General features: G+C 37.4%; 1 protein-coding gene and 1 long non-coding RNA gene across 10 annotated transcripts in view; one reads left to right on the plus strand and one right to left on the minus strand.

The window, feature by feature from the left end:
• The window catches only part of tenm3 (teneurin transmembrane protein 3), a 1,272,390-nt gene that overhangs the window by 549,146 nt on the left and 706,937 nt on the right, over positions 1–16,307 (plus strand). The window lies entirely within an intron of this gene.
• The window catches only part of LOC111191298 (uncharacterized), a 40,949-nt gene continuing 29,504 nt past the window's right edge, over positions 4,863–16,307 (minus strand). The window contains exons 3-5 of the long non-coding RNA XR_002649437.2: positions 9,421–9,501; positions 7,318–7,438; positions 4,863–5,547 (exon numbers count right to left, since the gene is read on the minus strand). This is a non-coding gene — a long non-coding RNA (uncharacterized LOC111191298). The remainder of the gene's footprint in view (positions 5,548–7,317; positions 7,439–9,420; positions 9,502–16,307) is intronic.

Genomic DNA, 16,307 nt, shown 5'->3' on the forward strand with positions numbered 1-16,307 from the left:
CTGAGCTTGAGGTCACTCTGATGCCCGGACATTCTCCTTCAGGATTGTCTGGTCTGGTTCCATCTATTACAGCAAGTTGTCCAGCAATTCTAGAACATCACACTACCACCACCATGTTTTACATGTTCAGTATGATGTTAATTTTCTAAAATGATGTGTTAGATTAATGCCAGATATTTCAGTTTCTGACACTCACCGTCAGTGTGTAGTTCTTCCCCTCAGGCTAGCTTAGGTAAACTTGTGGATCATATAATATGACATGATTAACTCCCAGGCCTCTATGTTGTAGGCTGTTAGAGCAAGCATCATTTTTTGAGCTTTTGGCTGTATGCTTTTTGTTCACTTTATAGCATTTTCTTTCTCAAGTATTTCAAATTTATATTTTGCTAGAAATCAAAAATAAGTCCCAAGAATTTGATATATCCAAAATGCATCAATTAAATAAAACTTTCAAGTATAATGACTAATGGTTTTCAGTAAACATTTAAATTTAATTATTTAAGTAAATTCAACTAATTCAAGGCTTATATCCACAGTGCAGTCTCAGTCTCTTATAACTTATATAGCCTTATAAACTGCTCAGAGAAAAAAGCAACTGTAAATCAATGGTCTTTCCATTGTCTGTCTGTATATTTTACCAAATTTGAGTTGAAGTTTGAGAGTCAGTGTGAAGTTAAAGTGCAGCTTAAACTGTCAGCTTTAATACACCCATACTGTGTGACCAGAATAAAATCTACAGCCTCTTCATTCTCCTGTTTCAGAGCCTGGTAAGTCATTTAACATTTCATGTAGCTTTTCATATGTTTTTTTGGCTTGCTGTTGTGAGTTGTTGTCATTATCTCAGGCATAAAAGAGTTAACATGAGGTCTAGAGATGGTTTTAGATGTGGTGCTCATATCCACCCATTGTTTCAACATTTGAAGACAAAAGAGATTACATTAGCAGTAGTACTCACTGTGTGTAACATTGTTGTATGGGTGTTTGGGCAAACCTTCAAAATGTACATAATTTTACATTTATGGAAATGCCAAAAGTCATGGGTTGAGTTGAATAAGTGGGTTTGAATAAGAGGTTTTATCTTGTAATCACACTGGCGTGAATTATGGGAGCTAAAAGGAGGTTTGATACTGCGTGCAGATGGATGGGACCGCTAGTTCCTGTCCCGTAAAATGTGGCTTGACAGTGCAATACAGGTGATTTCATTTTCCAGCAGGACTTGGCACTCTGATTGGTGGAAACTTCACACTAGACCTTGAGCAGTTTGGACTGTGTGTCTCTCCACTCTTCCTCCAGACTCTGATCCCTTGATTTACTTTAAATGAAATGTAAAATTTACTGATGATCAGTGATGGTTTGGAGAGACATGTCATCTGCTGGTGTTGATCCACTGTGTTTTATTATCAAGTCTAAAGTCAGTGCAGTTTTGTTTTCCCACAAAATCTTACAGCACTTCATATCTTACAGCTTCCCTCTGCTGAGAAAAACTTTTATGTAGATGCAGATTTCATTTTCCAGCAGGACTTGGCACACTGCCCACGCTGCCGAAAGTACCAATTGGTCTTAAATAATATTACAATTTTCTGAGACACTTATTTTGGGCTTTTTATTAGCTTTAAGCCATAATCATCAACAATAAAGTAAATAAACGCTTAAAATTGATCACTCTAAAGTAGTTTTTCATTGATATTCTAAATTTTCGAGATCCACTAGTACATTACAGCACCTCTTCACTCAGCTTCGCCCCCCCCTGTGTGAAGCTGCTCCTGATAAAGGTCATTATGTGGCCGGTGGGTGTTTGTGTACAGGGCTGGCAGCAGATGGTTCACCCTGGAGAATGTCTGATTGTTATGTATGGTGTGATCTCAGTACCTGCTGTGATATGTGTTCCTGCTGTAAACCAGAGGTGAGCTGTAAAGAGCTCCCCAGCCCTGATATTGATGTGAGCTACTGTCTACCAGCTACTGGTACCAAACAGAACAGTCTGACTTACTGTACGACTCAGGAAAGAGGGAAATATGTGCTGCATGAGTGTCTGTTTCAGATACAGCTGCTGTGGAAAGAAAGGAGTACAGGAATCATGTATTTTAGCTCGGCACTAACATACAGTTAGTTCTATTGCTTTTATACAACAGTTTTTTTTTACAAAATGAATAAAGAAAATAAATCAAAGAACTTAAGAAATTAAGAATGAATATGCTTTAATATGGACTGTGCCTTCCGCCAAAAAGTAGTTCCACAACAACTGTAACAGAACTGAAACTTAACTACACAACAGTGTATGGTTCATACAGACTAACACCACGAAAGTTAGCTTAAAATCAAAATTGGGAATAAGTGAAGATAGTAATGTTAGGAGGGTAAAATAACGCTAATACTCTCCTCTCCTGCTCCGTGGAGTCGTCTTCAGGTGAACGCTGCACATTTTTTGAGCATTTTTGCCTGTTTTGCTGGGTGGTGTTGGTTTTAGCTAGCCGGCTGGACTGTGGTTAGGTTAGCGTAGCTGGCTTTAGCTCAGCGTTAGCTTAGCGTAGCTTAGCCTGGCTGGTTTGAGTTCTGGCTGTCAGACGGCATTAGCCGAGCAATTTTCTTTCCTATTTTTCCACAAAAGACGAGCCAGCGCTGCGGGCGAGCGTGCCGCGGCTGAGCGCTAGCCTGTGCTAAGCTAACGCTGCTGCGGGTGTCCTGTGTATATACGCCGTTACTCGGCAAAGCATCGGCGGAGTGATACAAGTTTAGTGTGAGAAGGCCGTGATGTTATCACATATATCAGCACGGGTAGAACACTTCTCAACCAATCAGATTGTGAGGTCGGAACTAACTGTTGTATAATTACATATGCACACCATATGCATTGTTATCAAAAGATGTTACCATGTCTAAGATTTGGACACACTTATTTTTTCTCCTACATAGTAAATTAATAGTAAAGTGATCTATCAGATTATGAAGGAACACATAAAGAATCATGTAGTAACTTAAAAACAGCGTTAAACAAACTAAAATACTCTGTGAAGAAGCATTGGTAACACTTATGTACTCATAACACATTATAATGCATTCATAAGGCATTATAAACATGGCTATACATATTTATAAAAAATGATATATAACTCATCATAGCCATGTTTATTATGTATCATGAACTGTTTACGATTATAAATCATTAATAGCTGTGTTTATAACATGATATGCATCAATACCAAGAATCTCAGTCGCAGCTTACAGACTTTATCATGACTAAAAAAGCTTCCAACTTATAAACACACCCTAAATAATCCTATAAATATATTTTTATATACTCATTAATTATTCTTGTCTTTAATATAATATTAGTTATAGTCAATTATAATGTATTATAACAGGTCTTTGTGTGCTCTAAGTAAAGTGCCAGACTTTCATTGTAGGACTATAATATTAACGATAGCTATATACTATTTTAACATATCTATTATAAACACAGCTTATAATGTATTTTGATCACAAGTTATGATGCTTAATAAACTTGGCTATAATGGGTTATGCATTTTTCTAAATATTTATAGCCATGATTATAATGCTTTATGAATGCATTATAATATGTTATGAATGTGGTTATAGAGTCTAATAGAGATGACATTCATAGAAAGTGTTACCGAAGCATTTAGGTGCTCTTATCTGGGGAGATGTTATTAACTTGCGGTTTCTGAGGCTGGTAACTCTTGCTCTTTCTTTCCTGAGGCAGTCCTGATGAGTGCCAGTTCCATCATCATAATGTTTTTGATGGTCCATCCTTTATTCCATAGAATCTCTACAGTTCTTCCACTGTTCCACAGCTCAAACCTGCAGGTTTTACACTCCTCTATTGGAATAACATCTCCTGGTAACACTTTATAATAACTATCATTAATGTACCATTAACTAATGATTAAAGGTCACCTTCCGCGAAAATCCGATTTTTCTTGTTCTTTGTGGAATACAGTAGGTCTCTCCGAGTTGAATGTGTACACCTGCACATTAAACTGTTTTGCAGCCCCCATTGTCTGCAGGAGCTAAGCAAAGAAATCCCCCCTCCCCCCCTCCGAAAAACGGGTGAATTTTGAATTATCTTTCTGCCTACGTAGGCAGAAACTCACAGACCAGCCCACCTTGGCTCGAGAAACTCCCAGAGGCGGAGCTGAAGCGACGCAACATCACCGCTCATCAGTTAGGAGGTGGGAGGCAGTGAGCGGCAGAGCGGTGGAGGGGCGTCGCAGTGCTCCTAGCCAATCAGAGGAGAGATATTTGCATGCTGTTTGCATGTATGAATATTCATGAGCAAAGCTGGAATCCGGTCATTTTGGACACACCCCTAAAACAGTCCATTAAAAAAGAGCTATACAGAGACACCTGAGCACTTTTTTTTTACAAAAACGGCTCACATGTCATTCATTCATACTAGAGACCACAACTAGACATTTTAAAATGAAAGAAAAAACGACGGAAGGTGACCTTTAATAACTGCTTGAAAAAAAAAAAAAACATGAACATTTGCCCAGTTTAAAATTTGTATTTACTAGCGATTTATTAACGTTTAAATTCTACATTTTTAAAATAAATATATATGCTGATAAATAAGTTTCATGTGTGAGCATTTTTTAATATTCAAAGTCCGATGAACTACTGCTTTGTTCACTAATAATCTACTGATTATTAGTTAAAAAATTATGAATTAAAGTTATTATAAAGCGACTTCTATAGAAAATGTACTTCCCATTTAATATTTTTATTTTTTCTCTACATAGTAAATGAATAGTGAAGTGATCTATCAGATTATGAAGGAACACGTAAAGAATCATGTAGTAACTTAAAAACAGTGTTAAACAAACCAGAGTACTCTTATCTGGGGAGCTGTTAACTTGCGGTTTCTGAGGCTGGTAACTCTTAAAGTGGTCCTGATGAGTGCCAGTTTCATCATTGTAATGTTTGAATGGTCTTTGCAGTGACAGCACTACTCGATACTTTTTTAAAGTTCTTGAAACTTTCTTTTCGGATAGACTGACCTTTATTTTTTTCTTAGTTGAGTAGATTAGAACATTACTCAAATATTCACTATTCACTGTATACCTGTAACTCTACCTCTTCACTACTTTACTTTAACTGATGCTCTCAAACACTTTATTAAGAGACAAGAAATTCAAGTAATTAACTCTTGATGAGTTCAGCACAGCTGTTAACTGAAAGCCTGAATTCCAGGTGACTCTACTTCATAAATGCAGAGATGTGCAAAACTGGCATCTGAGCAGGAGGTGAGCTGAAGTAATATTAATTTAATAGTTGTTTTTTTTTTTTTTTTTTTTAGGAAATAATTCTGTATGTGTCTTCAATATTAAATTTACAGTGTAAAACATCATAAAAAGGAAGAAAACACATTAAATGATAGAAGAGGGGTGTGAGGCAGGTCATACCCCTCCACCTCTGTCCCGCGGGAGTGTGTTAGCGTAGGATGAGGCTTCTGCACAAAATGGACACCGTCCCGACTCGGGGAAATGGCAAGACGAGATGAAGGCTGAGATTCTCTGCTGGAGTCCCCTTCAGAAAAATGAAAGGGGAGAAAAAGCAGAGTGTGTAGATAGTTTAGAGTGTGTGAGAGTGCGTGAGAGTGTAAGAGAGAGTGTGTGTTCTGTCTAAATCATGCTCACTTATTTGGGGTTTCTGGGTCATCCTCCAACAGTAAAAAAACACAGTATGAGCTATAACACTATAAAATTGTTGCTGTTAGATTAAAATCCTGCATTTCCATTTTTGCTATTTTTCATTTTACAACATAATTTGAATATGGCAATTGTATTTTACATTTTGTCTAAATTGTATTATGAATGGACCAATGGAAAGTACAATTTAATACTTTAATTTAACATTGACTTCCATTGAAGACTAAGGCCCAATCCCGTTTCACCCCTTGGCTCCACCACTTGTCCTGATTCTTGTTAGGGGAAGGTATAGGGCTTGTTAGCCCTTGATATGGAGATTTTTTTTAGATGCACACTTCAAACCGATGGGCTATGAGAATCACTGGTATCTTGGCGGAGCAATTAAGTCTTTTCCTTGTGAAAAGTGACGATTAGCACTAATTTACCATAGTTTATTGTGTAGTTTCAATGTTTTCAAAAATCATTAAAAAAAGAAAAACGCTAGTAGTTTGTCTCAGTAGCTAGCTTGCTAGCAAGCTAACTTTTCTGCTCCACCTTAAATGGTGCAACAAACAGCAGGGGCTGCAACATTTAAGGCGGAGTGGAAAAATAAAATAAAATAAAAGCTAATTAAAGCTAATTTCAGCTCCCTATCACATAGGAATTAAGGAATGGGCAGTAATCAATAAATTCTGCACTTTCTCCCCCCTTTCTGAAGACATACGATAAAATACGACCAAAAGTTAAACAGTTAATCAGCAGCAGCAGCTAGGTTACTGAACTTTAGCGCTTTGATGACGATTCGGGTGTTTAAAGGGTTGTCCTGTTCCATGTTTCTACCTTTTCTAGCCATGTGCTTTCTTGCACGTGGCTCTCTGTGTTGTTTGCCTTGTCTCAGCCCCTGTCTTCAGTGCTTATACATTTGTCATTTGTAGCTCCGCCCCCTTATTACCTGTCTCCAGGTATTTTCTGTTTCCGGTCCCATTCTGTTTCAATATATATATGGAACAGTACGAGAATGTGACACCACCAACCGTCTATTTTACCACCTTCCTCCAGCCTGGTTTAAATAGCAGCAGTGCTTCTGAACATATCTACCATGATGGGCGTGGTGTTCTGTAAGGTGTGTTCAGGTAAATTTCTACAAAATCTATATTTACGTTTATCGTTTTTGCGTTACGTTTATCAGAAGAGACAATGTGCTTGTGTGGTTTTATTGATGCGCATTTTGGTGCGTTTAGGTTTTTTTTGCCTATGTGAAAACAAACCAAACAGAGGGAGAAATGCTTCAAATAAACAAACTCATGAACTGATCTGGAACATAGAAACTAGAAACTTCAGGTGTAAAAAAAAAACGCCCTTAGTAAGTAACTCAAAGATCCCTGTTTAAAAATTGAAAATGTTTGCCAATCTTAAAACAGCTGAGTAATGTTTAGGAAAAGCCAAATTTGACCTAAATCAGACGTAATTACTTTGTTTTGTCAGAGTTAGAGTGCAGTGAATACAGTTGTACTACACAAATATGACTTTTCAGATATTTTTTTTTAAGAATAACATTTAATTCATATTTGATTTAATAGTGTTAATGACTTATGCATCGAGGGAATTTGTGTGTGTTTGTGTGTGTGTGTGTGTGTGTGTGTGTACACGCTCGCAACCTCTCACTCACTGCAAACTCATCTCCGGCATCTCTCCACTTTTAGCATCCTGCTCTGGTGTGCATCCTCCTCCTCCTCCTCCTCCTCCTCTCTGGAGAAGCCCCCCTCTCTCCACAGGCCTCATTACAGCACCTGCCGAAAGCAGAGGAAGAGAAAAGGTTGCGCGAGTCGGAGGAAAAACTCCACAGACGTACACAGCAATCTGTCAGCTCTAAATATACAGCCCAACGCCACGCTTTGCTCACGAGCAGACGGGCCAGACCTGTGGGCCTCCTCACCGCCGGTATCGCTGCTGAGAAACGAGCAGAGCATCAACCAGATTCCCTCACGCTTACCAAATAAGGTCACTTTCTCAGAGCTCAGGACTGAGCTCACCTCTTTTACACCAAAATAACATTATTAGATTTAAATTCCTAGTCCAGGATAGAGTGCGTTCGGCTTCAGAGCTGGTGAAGAAAACAAATAAAATTATACTTAATTGTACTTAAAACATATTGGGAAACAGAGTTATGTGCTTACTTGAAATATATTAAAAGTACATTAATATTACTTTTGTCATAATATGTTTAAAAAGCAAACTTTGATCATACTTCCTAAAAAGTACAATATAGCGTATTTAAAAAAAAAAAGAAAATAATAGACTACTATGAAGTACATTTTTAGTTTAATGTAATTACGTATACTTCTACAATACTTATTTACAAATATACTTTGGTACATTTTTAGCGAAGCGTGTTAAAAGCAACTGTTACAGTGGTTCACTTAAAGTGCAATGTATTATGTAACTTTTTAAAGTAAATTTAATAATTTAAAAAATATATATTTAGGTATTACATTAATATAACTATATTTCATTGCTCTGTAATTAAAATTAGGAACATATAATTATAAATAAATTATAGGATATAGTGTTAAATAACACATTTAACCCTTGTGTGGTGTTCGGGTCTGTGGGACCCATTTTCATTTTTCATCAAATGATACTAAAAAAATATTTTTCTTAACTCAAACTCATTGGCATTGGCTCATTTTTTGTGAGAAACATATATCAAAACTCATTTTCGATAAACACACACTGTACACCCACCCCCACACCCCCCCCCAACCATTTATATTACATACAGTATGTTTGGACAAGGGCTAATAAATATTGCTTCATATGTAAATTTGAAACTAAACAAATTTTCTACTCATATCTTGAGTTTAATTCATTTTCTTTTAAATTTTATTAAAAAACTAATAAAAAAAAGAGTAGCACTTTTTGAAAGAAATGTAACATAAGAAAGGTAAAGGGCAAATATTAACCATGTAAGCTGTTTATATTGCTTGCAATTTAGGTGGAGCGAGCATGTGTAAAGCATTTTAATGTAAAATTGCTTAATTTTGCTGAATTAAATACAAGTAACAAAGTAAACGAGTAACAAAAATATGAACACCACACAAGAGTTAAATGTCACATAACAAATGTATAACACGCTAAAAATTGTGTTTTCTATAAAGACTACATTTATGGAGCGTACTACTTCTCTCCTAGTTGTCCTGTGGACAGATTCCCCCACCTGAGCTGTGGATCTCTGCATTTCTTCCAGAGTCACCATGGGCCTCTTGGCTGCATCTCTGATCAGTGCTCTCCTTGTTCGGTCTGTAAGTTTAGATGGACGGTCTTGTCTTGGTAGGTTTACAGTTGTGCCATACTCTTTTCATTTCCGGATAATGGATTGAACAGTACCACTTATTATACCACTTTGTGTTGGTGTTTCACATTAAATTCCAATGAAATATATGTATGTTTGTGGTTGTGGTGTGAAAAAATATGGAAAAGAGGTGTAAATACTTTTGCCATCCACTGTAACTATAACTCTATATTACTAAATCATTAAGAAATATACTTAATTTATTTTAGAAGCTTTATCAATTGTACTTTGTAAAAAAATGATAGTAGATACTGTAAAATCCATAGTAGTTATTGGATATCGAGTTGTAACTGTGAGAGATATTAGGTATGCGTGTGGTGTTACTCAGTGGTGGTAATCTGCAGTCTCCGGCTGGATCACAGCGTTTGATTGCAGCCTGCTGTTTCTGTGTGCAGATAGTTTTGAGAAACACATCCTCACCTATTAAATCCAGAGTCAGCGAGGCGCCGTCAGTCCCTCACCGCAGCCGCTCACGCCCTTCCCTTCGCCTGTAATGGAGCTCTAATCACGGCACATCACATGTATATACACACACATATATACACACATACACAAAATACACACACACACACACACATACACGCATCAATATTGATGAGCAGCTGATGCTATATACTTGTTTGAGATGTATTGCAGGAGAAAGTGTTGATTTATGAACCTTCCTTTGAGTGGTGAGGTATTGCTCTGTGTGTGTGTGTGTGTGTGTGTGTGTGTGTGTGTGGCTGAAGAGTGAGTGTGTGTATATACAGTATATGCATATATAGGTTATGCACAGTGTATACCCTTGTGATTTCACAACTGCTATGCTGATATTACAGGACGGAAACAAAGCAAACATTGTGTGTTTTACCTCCACCATGTTTAGAAGCTGTGCTTTATCCTGGCTAGCATTCACTGTGAGTTGTGGATGTAACTACCACCACCATGTTTGGAAGCTGTGCTTTAATGTAGCTAGATCTTGGTGTGAGTTGTAGAAGATGTAACTACCTTTACCATGTTTGGAAGCTGTACTTTAGTCTAGCTCGCTCTCATTGTGAGTTGTAGATGTAACTACCACCACCATGTTTGGAAGCTGTGCTTTATCCTGGGTAGCTCTCATTGTGAGTGGTAGATGTAACTACCACCACCATGTTTGGAAGCTGTGCTTTAGTCTGGCTAGATCTTGGTGTTAGTTGTAGAAGATGAAACTACCTTTACCATGTTTGGAAGCTGTACTTTAGTCTAGCTCACTCTCATTGTGAGTTATAGATGTAACTACCACCACCATGTTTCGAAGCTGTGCTTTATCCTGGATAGCTCTGAAGGATTTTTATAATTATATTTAATGCTAAAGTTTATAGTTAGAGAGTGGGGACAGGTAACAAATGCTATTTTTTCAATAAGGTCAATGTATAAGACACTATGCTTAATAATAAAATGTTTTTTAAAGTTTTTTTGTGTGCACATTTACGCATGTAATTTCCTGGTTATAGAAATGGCACCCATTTGGTAAAATAAAAGTACCTCCACCATGTTTAAAAGCTTTACTTTAGTCTGGCTAGTTCTCACTGTGAGTTGTAGATGATGAAACTACCTGCACCATGTTTGAAAGCTGTACTTTAGTCTAGCTCGCTCTCACTGTGAGTTGTAGATGTAACTACCACCACCATGTTTGGAAGCTCTACTTTGCCCTGGCTAGCGCTCTCTGACAGTTTTTGATAAAACTTCCTCCACCATGTTTGGAAGCTGTACTTTAATGTAGGACTAACTCTGATGAAGTTATTCTGTACAACAGAGGAAACTCTTGCTCTTCTGTTCCTGGATTGGTCCTGATGAGTGCCAGTTTTATCATTATAACATTTTTGAACATTTTTGCGACTGCACTTGAAAATACTTACAAAGTTTTTTTTCTGTATACCTGTAACTCTACCTCTTCACTACTTTACTTTAACTGATGCTCTCAAACACTTTATTAAGAGACAAGACATTCCAGTAATTAACTCTTGATGAGTTCAGCACAGCTGTTAACTGAAAGCCTGAATTACAGGTGACTCTACCTCATAAAGCTGACTGAGAAAATGATACAAAAAACACTGGATTTAAGTATTTAGATTTAGACACACATGGTTCACTGTTTGTTACTATTGGGAAGTCATCACATTTCCCTTAATCCCTGAAAAATGTTGACCCTATAAAATAAAAATAAGCACAGTGTTGTGTACTGATATATACAGTATACTGTACTGAGCATATTAGCAGAACTGAATATGTAAAATGGGTCCAATCAGCCGCACAGAGCCACTCTGCTGTGTTTGCTGATTCCTCTGCTATTGTGCGGGTTAGGATCCATCCCGTGTGGATTCCTCCACCATATTGCCTAGATAAACTAATTAGTCATACTTCAGAGTAGCTCTGCTTGTGCACATAATGCAAAGGAATGCTAATACGATGATAATGAATTGTTCACCGCTGCGTTATTGACACCCACGCACCATATTTAAACTCAAACAATCCCAGAATTTCTTCTTTTTCCCTTTTTACCCTGCAAATGTATGTTTAATTTACTGTTAAGCCTCAACATTAATCAGCCACTCATTCAGAATTGAGTGATTAATACATTTATTTACATGATCTCGCACCAGTGTGCTATGTATTATTCCCTCTCATTTATTTGCATTATAATACAGAGTGTATTGTGAGGCTGCAGAGCTAAAGTGTACAATAAACCAATTTAATAATTACTACATAGTAAATTAAATTACATTTAGAAATAAATCAAATATGCACTGCGCTTTATGGACAAAAGTATCGGGACTCATTCATATTAAATTTGTTATATTTTAAATATTTTTTCCTGCTTTTGTTGGAGTAGCTGTTTCTACTGCCCAGGGAAGACTTTTCAATAGATTTTTGATATACTCTGCTGTGAGGATTTGATAGCATTCTGGATGTTGATAATCTCAAAAAAAAAAAAAAAAAATAATAATAATAATAAGACAGCACTTCAGTTTCTGAATCAGTTTCTCTGATTTTGCTTTTTATAGGTTTATGTTTCACACTAAGAAAAGTGAGTACAGATTTGTACTTAAAAGAGTACAAAGCTTGTCTCTGGGGCTGTACCTTATATTGAGGTAAAAAAAAAGTACCTTTCAGTGAAAGTCCCTTTTTTGTACCCATGGTTTTTGTGCCAGTAAAGATTATAAAAATTATAAACATTATCATCAACTAAATATGGCTCAAAAATTTGATGATCCAAAATTGTTTGGCTTTCAAATAAAAAATGTGCAGTTAAAATATATATTGTTTATTAGTGCAGTGATACAGAATACTGAATGTACCCTTTGGCTGCAGGTTAAATGGTACAAATCTGGGCTTATTGCTGTTACAAAACACTTTGTACTTCAGAGGGAACAAATCTGACCCTGTAAAGACCAGTATTGTACCTTTGAGGGAACAATTATGAAGAATGTACCTTTGAGTACAAAAAAGTACTCACATTGTACCTCTGTTTTTTAGAGTGTATAGTAAAATGAACATTGTTGTTTTATTCTATAAACTACGGACAGCATTTCTCCCAAATTCCTAAATAAACTAATAAAAATAGTAATTTAGAGCATTTATTTGCAGAAAATGATAAACGTCTAAATTATAAAGTTTCAAGAGTTCAGAAATCAATATTTGGTGGAATAACCCTGTTTTTTAATCACAGTTTTCATGCATCTTGGCATCGTGTTCTCCTCCACCAGTCTTACACACTGCTTTTGGATAACTTTATGCTGCTTTACTCCTGGTGCAAAAATTCAAGCAGTTCAGTTTGGTGGTTTGATGGTTTGTGATCATCCATCTTCCTCTTGATTATATTCCAGAGGGTTTTCAATTTAGTAAAATCAAAGAAACTCATCATTTTAAGTTAAACAACAATCCAATAATCACAATCAGATTCACTCTATCTGGATGGAGAGATTATCTGGATAGGGGTTTTATTGAACGATGAGAAGCCGGAATGAAAACGAGCTGAAATGATTTTTTTTTTAATATAAGGAGTAGAAAGTTTAGATAATTGTGTGAAAATGTATTTAAAAATAATTACAGTATAGATAACCTACATTTATACTTAAGTACAGTAACAATTTGTATTTGTACTTCATTACTGCTCATTAACACCTCTATTAATGTTAAAGCTATTAATGTTAAGGTGGCCAAGAAAGCACTGCTCCTTCTGGTTATTTAGACCACGAGGCCTCTTTTGCTATTAATATGTAAAATATACACATTTTATCCTTTATTTAGCTATACACATATTAAAATAGTATCTTAATTCTTTATATTAAACAGATGTTATACATGTGGAGCCATGCAGCTGCATAATTCAGCATTCCAGTATTAATGTAATAAGGAAAACATTTTAGCGTAACTAGAAATAACAGAAAAAATGAAATATTGGCGTTCTTATATTTCACTCGTTCTGTAATTGCTTGAGTGTGTGTTTGAGCACAGTGTGTGTGTGTGTGTGTGTGTGTACAGTGTGTGTGTGTGTGTGTGTATACAGTGTGTGTTGTGTTGAGGTGCATTCCTGTGAAGTGCGTGCGTGAGGCAGAGTTGAAATGGTGTGTAACGGTCTGGCTGTGTGTGTGTGTGTGTATGTGTGTGTGTGTGTGCGCAGTAACCCGAGCTGCAGTAAAGATGGAATCTTCCACAGTAACGTTTTAATCTTTTAGATAAATATTATTCTTTCAGGCTCCGTCACCCGTGCCGTTTCCACGCCATGCGCCATGCGCCCGCAGCCGCCACCCAACAGCCCGAGCGCAGGCATGCAGCTGTGTGTGTGTGCATGTGTGTGTGTGTGTGTGTGTGTGTGTGTGTGGGAGTATATAACTTAATAGAAGTGTGTGTTTCCAGTTTCCAGGTGACTGTATCTGATCTCTGAATCAGATTTGGGGGGAAAATGGAGCAGCTTTCATAATCTCCTCCTCCTTGTTTTTTAAACACAAACAGGGCGGGGTTTATTCCTGTCAGTGAGGCCTCTCCCCAACCAATCAGATTTGAGCATTTTGATTTATGCAGAAAATTATTCCCCAATCCCAGCGCCTGGATTTGAGACGAGGAGGGATGATGAAACACTGCTGTAATAATAAAAGCTCACAAATATGTCATTTATTTATTGATTTGTTGTTTTTTAATGTTTTTCACTGTTTTCGCAGAAATATATTTGCTGCCATTATTAGAGTGTGATTTTACGGAGTATCAGCAGGCATCAGGCATTCATCTGTTCATTTGTTATCATATCTAGTTATTTGTTCTTATTTATTTGCAGAAAATGATTTTGGATAACTTTATGCTGCTTTACTCCTGGTGCAAAAATTCAAGCAGTTCAGTTTGGTGGTTTGATGGCTTGTGATCATCCATCTTCCTCTTGATTATATTCCAAAGAAACTCATTAATGTTTAGTGGTCTCTTATTTTTTTCCAGAGCTGTATGTAATTAAATTGCACAAACAATATTATAATTTTATGTAATTATTTTATTTATGACTGGTTGGGTTATTTTGCTTATATTTTTATTTTACTTCATATCACACATTATAATTTATCGTGTTTACCACATCATTTCTTTAGTTTGTTTGTGGTCTGATTAAAATATTGTACTTTTTAAGGGGTCAAAATCAATAAGAGCCCTGCAAACCTTCATAATTAGGTTCTAGACTAGGCTTGACTAAAGGGAGGATTTCCCAGGATGTATGGAAAGTTCTGTAAAATGTCCTAAAAAACTAAAAACGGCCGTTGTGCGAAAACCGTATAACGTTTTGCTGCAAAAAGCACAAGCAATGTAATTCAGTGTTGTTAGGTGGCTGTTGTGTTGTTGCTAGGTGATTGTTGTGTTGTTGCTAGGTGATTGCTGTGGTGTAGCTAAGTGATTGCTATGATGTTGCTAGTTGGTCGCTATGATGTTGTTGGTAGACAGGTGCTATGGTGTTGCTAGGTGGTTGAGAAATTGCTGAGATAAAAAAGATGCAGAGCTTTCAGACCTCAAATAATGCAAAGAAAAAGTGTTAAGAGTTCAGAAATCAATATTTGGTGGAATAACCCTGGTTGGTTTTTAATCACAGTTTTCATACATCTCGGCATCATGTTCTCTTCCACCAGTCTTACACACTGCTTTTATTTTTTTTATTTTTGGATAACTTTATGCTACTCACTCCTGGTGCAAAAAATCAAGCAGTTCAGTTTGGTGGTTTGATGGCTTGTGATCATCCATCTTCCTCTTGATTATATTCCAGAGGTTTTCAATTTGGTAAAATCAAAGAAACCCAACCTTTTTAAAGTGGTCTCTTCCAGAGCTGTATGTACATTAATGCTAATTATTGATTACAGAGACTACAGTTTAAGGGATTAATTAATAGATTTAAGAAACTTGGCCTTCTCTTGTTCTCGGGAAGTCACTCTTTCGTAACGAAGGCGGCGGTGTGTGAATGTTTTCGTCTGCACTGGATGCAGAATCTAGGCTGTTGCCAGGTGACGGGGGGCGTGACCTGTAAAGGCTGGGGACAGATTGACCCGTGTCACAGCGCATTTCACATTTGCTGCTTTTACTGCGTCCGACACGGCTTTCCACTCCTGCAGCATCTCTCAGGTGTTCCACACACACACACACACACACACACACCGACACACAGTTCTATCACTCTTCTGTGACCCGCCCCCTCCCTCAGTCTCTGCACTGTCATTTACTATCACAGCAGCCGGGTCTTGTTTGGGCTCGGTGTGAGTGCCCCTGTACCCTAACCTCAGGAGGGCGGCGCCTGCTGCCTTCATCACTTCCAGCCCACAGTAAACGCTCTGTATAAACCTGCTGCTCTATACTGCTCTACTACGGCCCGCAGTAAATGCTCTGTATAAACCTGCTGCTCTATATTGCTCTACTATAGCCCGCAGTAAACTCTCTGTAAAAACCTGCTGCTCTCTACTGCTCTACTACAGCCCGCAGTAAACACTCTGTATAAACCTGCAGCTCTCTACTGCTCTACTACAGCCCCCAGTAAACACTCTACTGCTCTACTACAGCCAGCAGTAAACGCTCTGTATAAACTTGCTGCTCTCTACTGCTCTACTACAGCCCGCAGTAAACGCTCTTTATAAACCTGCTGCTCTCTACTGCTCTACTACAGCCCCCAGTAAACACTCTACTGCTCTACTACAGCCCGCAGTAAACGCTCTTTATAAACCTGCTGCTCTCTACTGCTCTACTACAGCCTGCAGTAAATGCTCTGCATAAACCTGCTGTTCTCTACTGCTCTACTACAGCCCACAGTAAACACTCTGTATAAACCT

Source organism: Astyanax mexicanus, chromosome 7 (assembly GCF_023375975.1).
Source record: "Astyanax mexicanus isolate ESR-SI-001 chromosome 7, AstMex3_surface, whole genome shotgun sequence".
NCBI lineage: Eukaryota > Metazoa > Chordata > Actinopteri > Characiformes > Acestrorhamphidae > Astyanax > Astyanax mexicanus.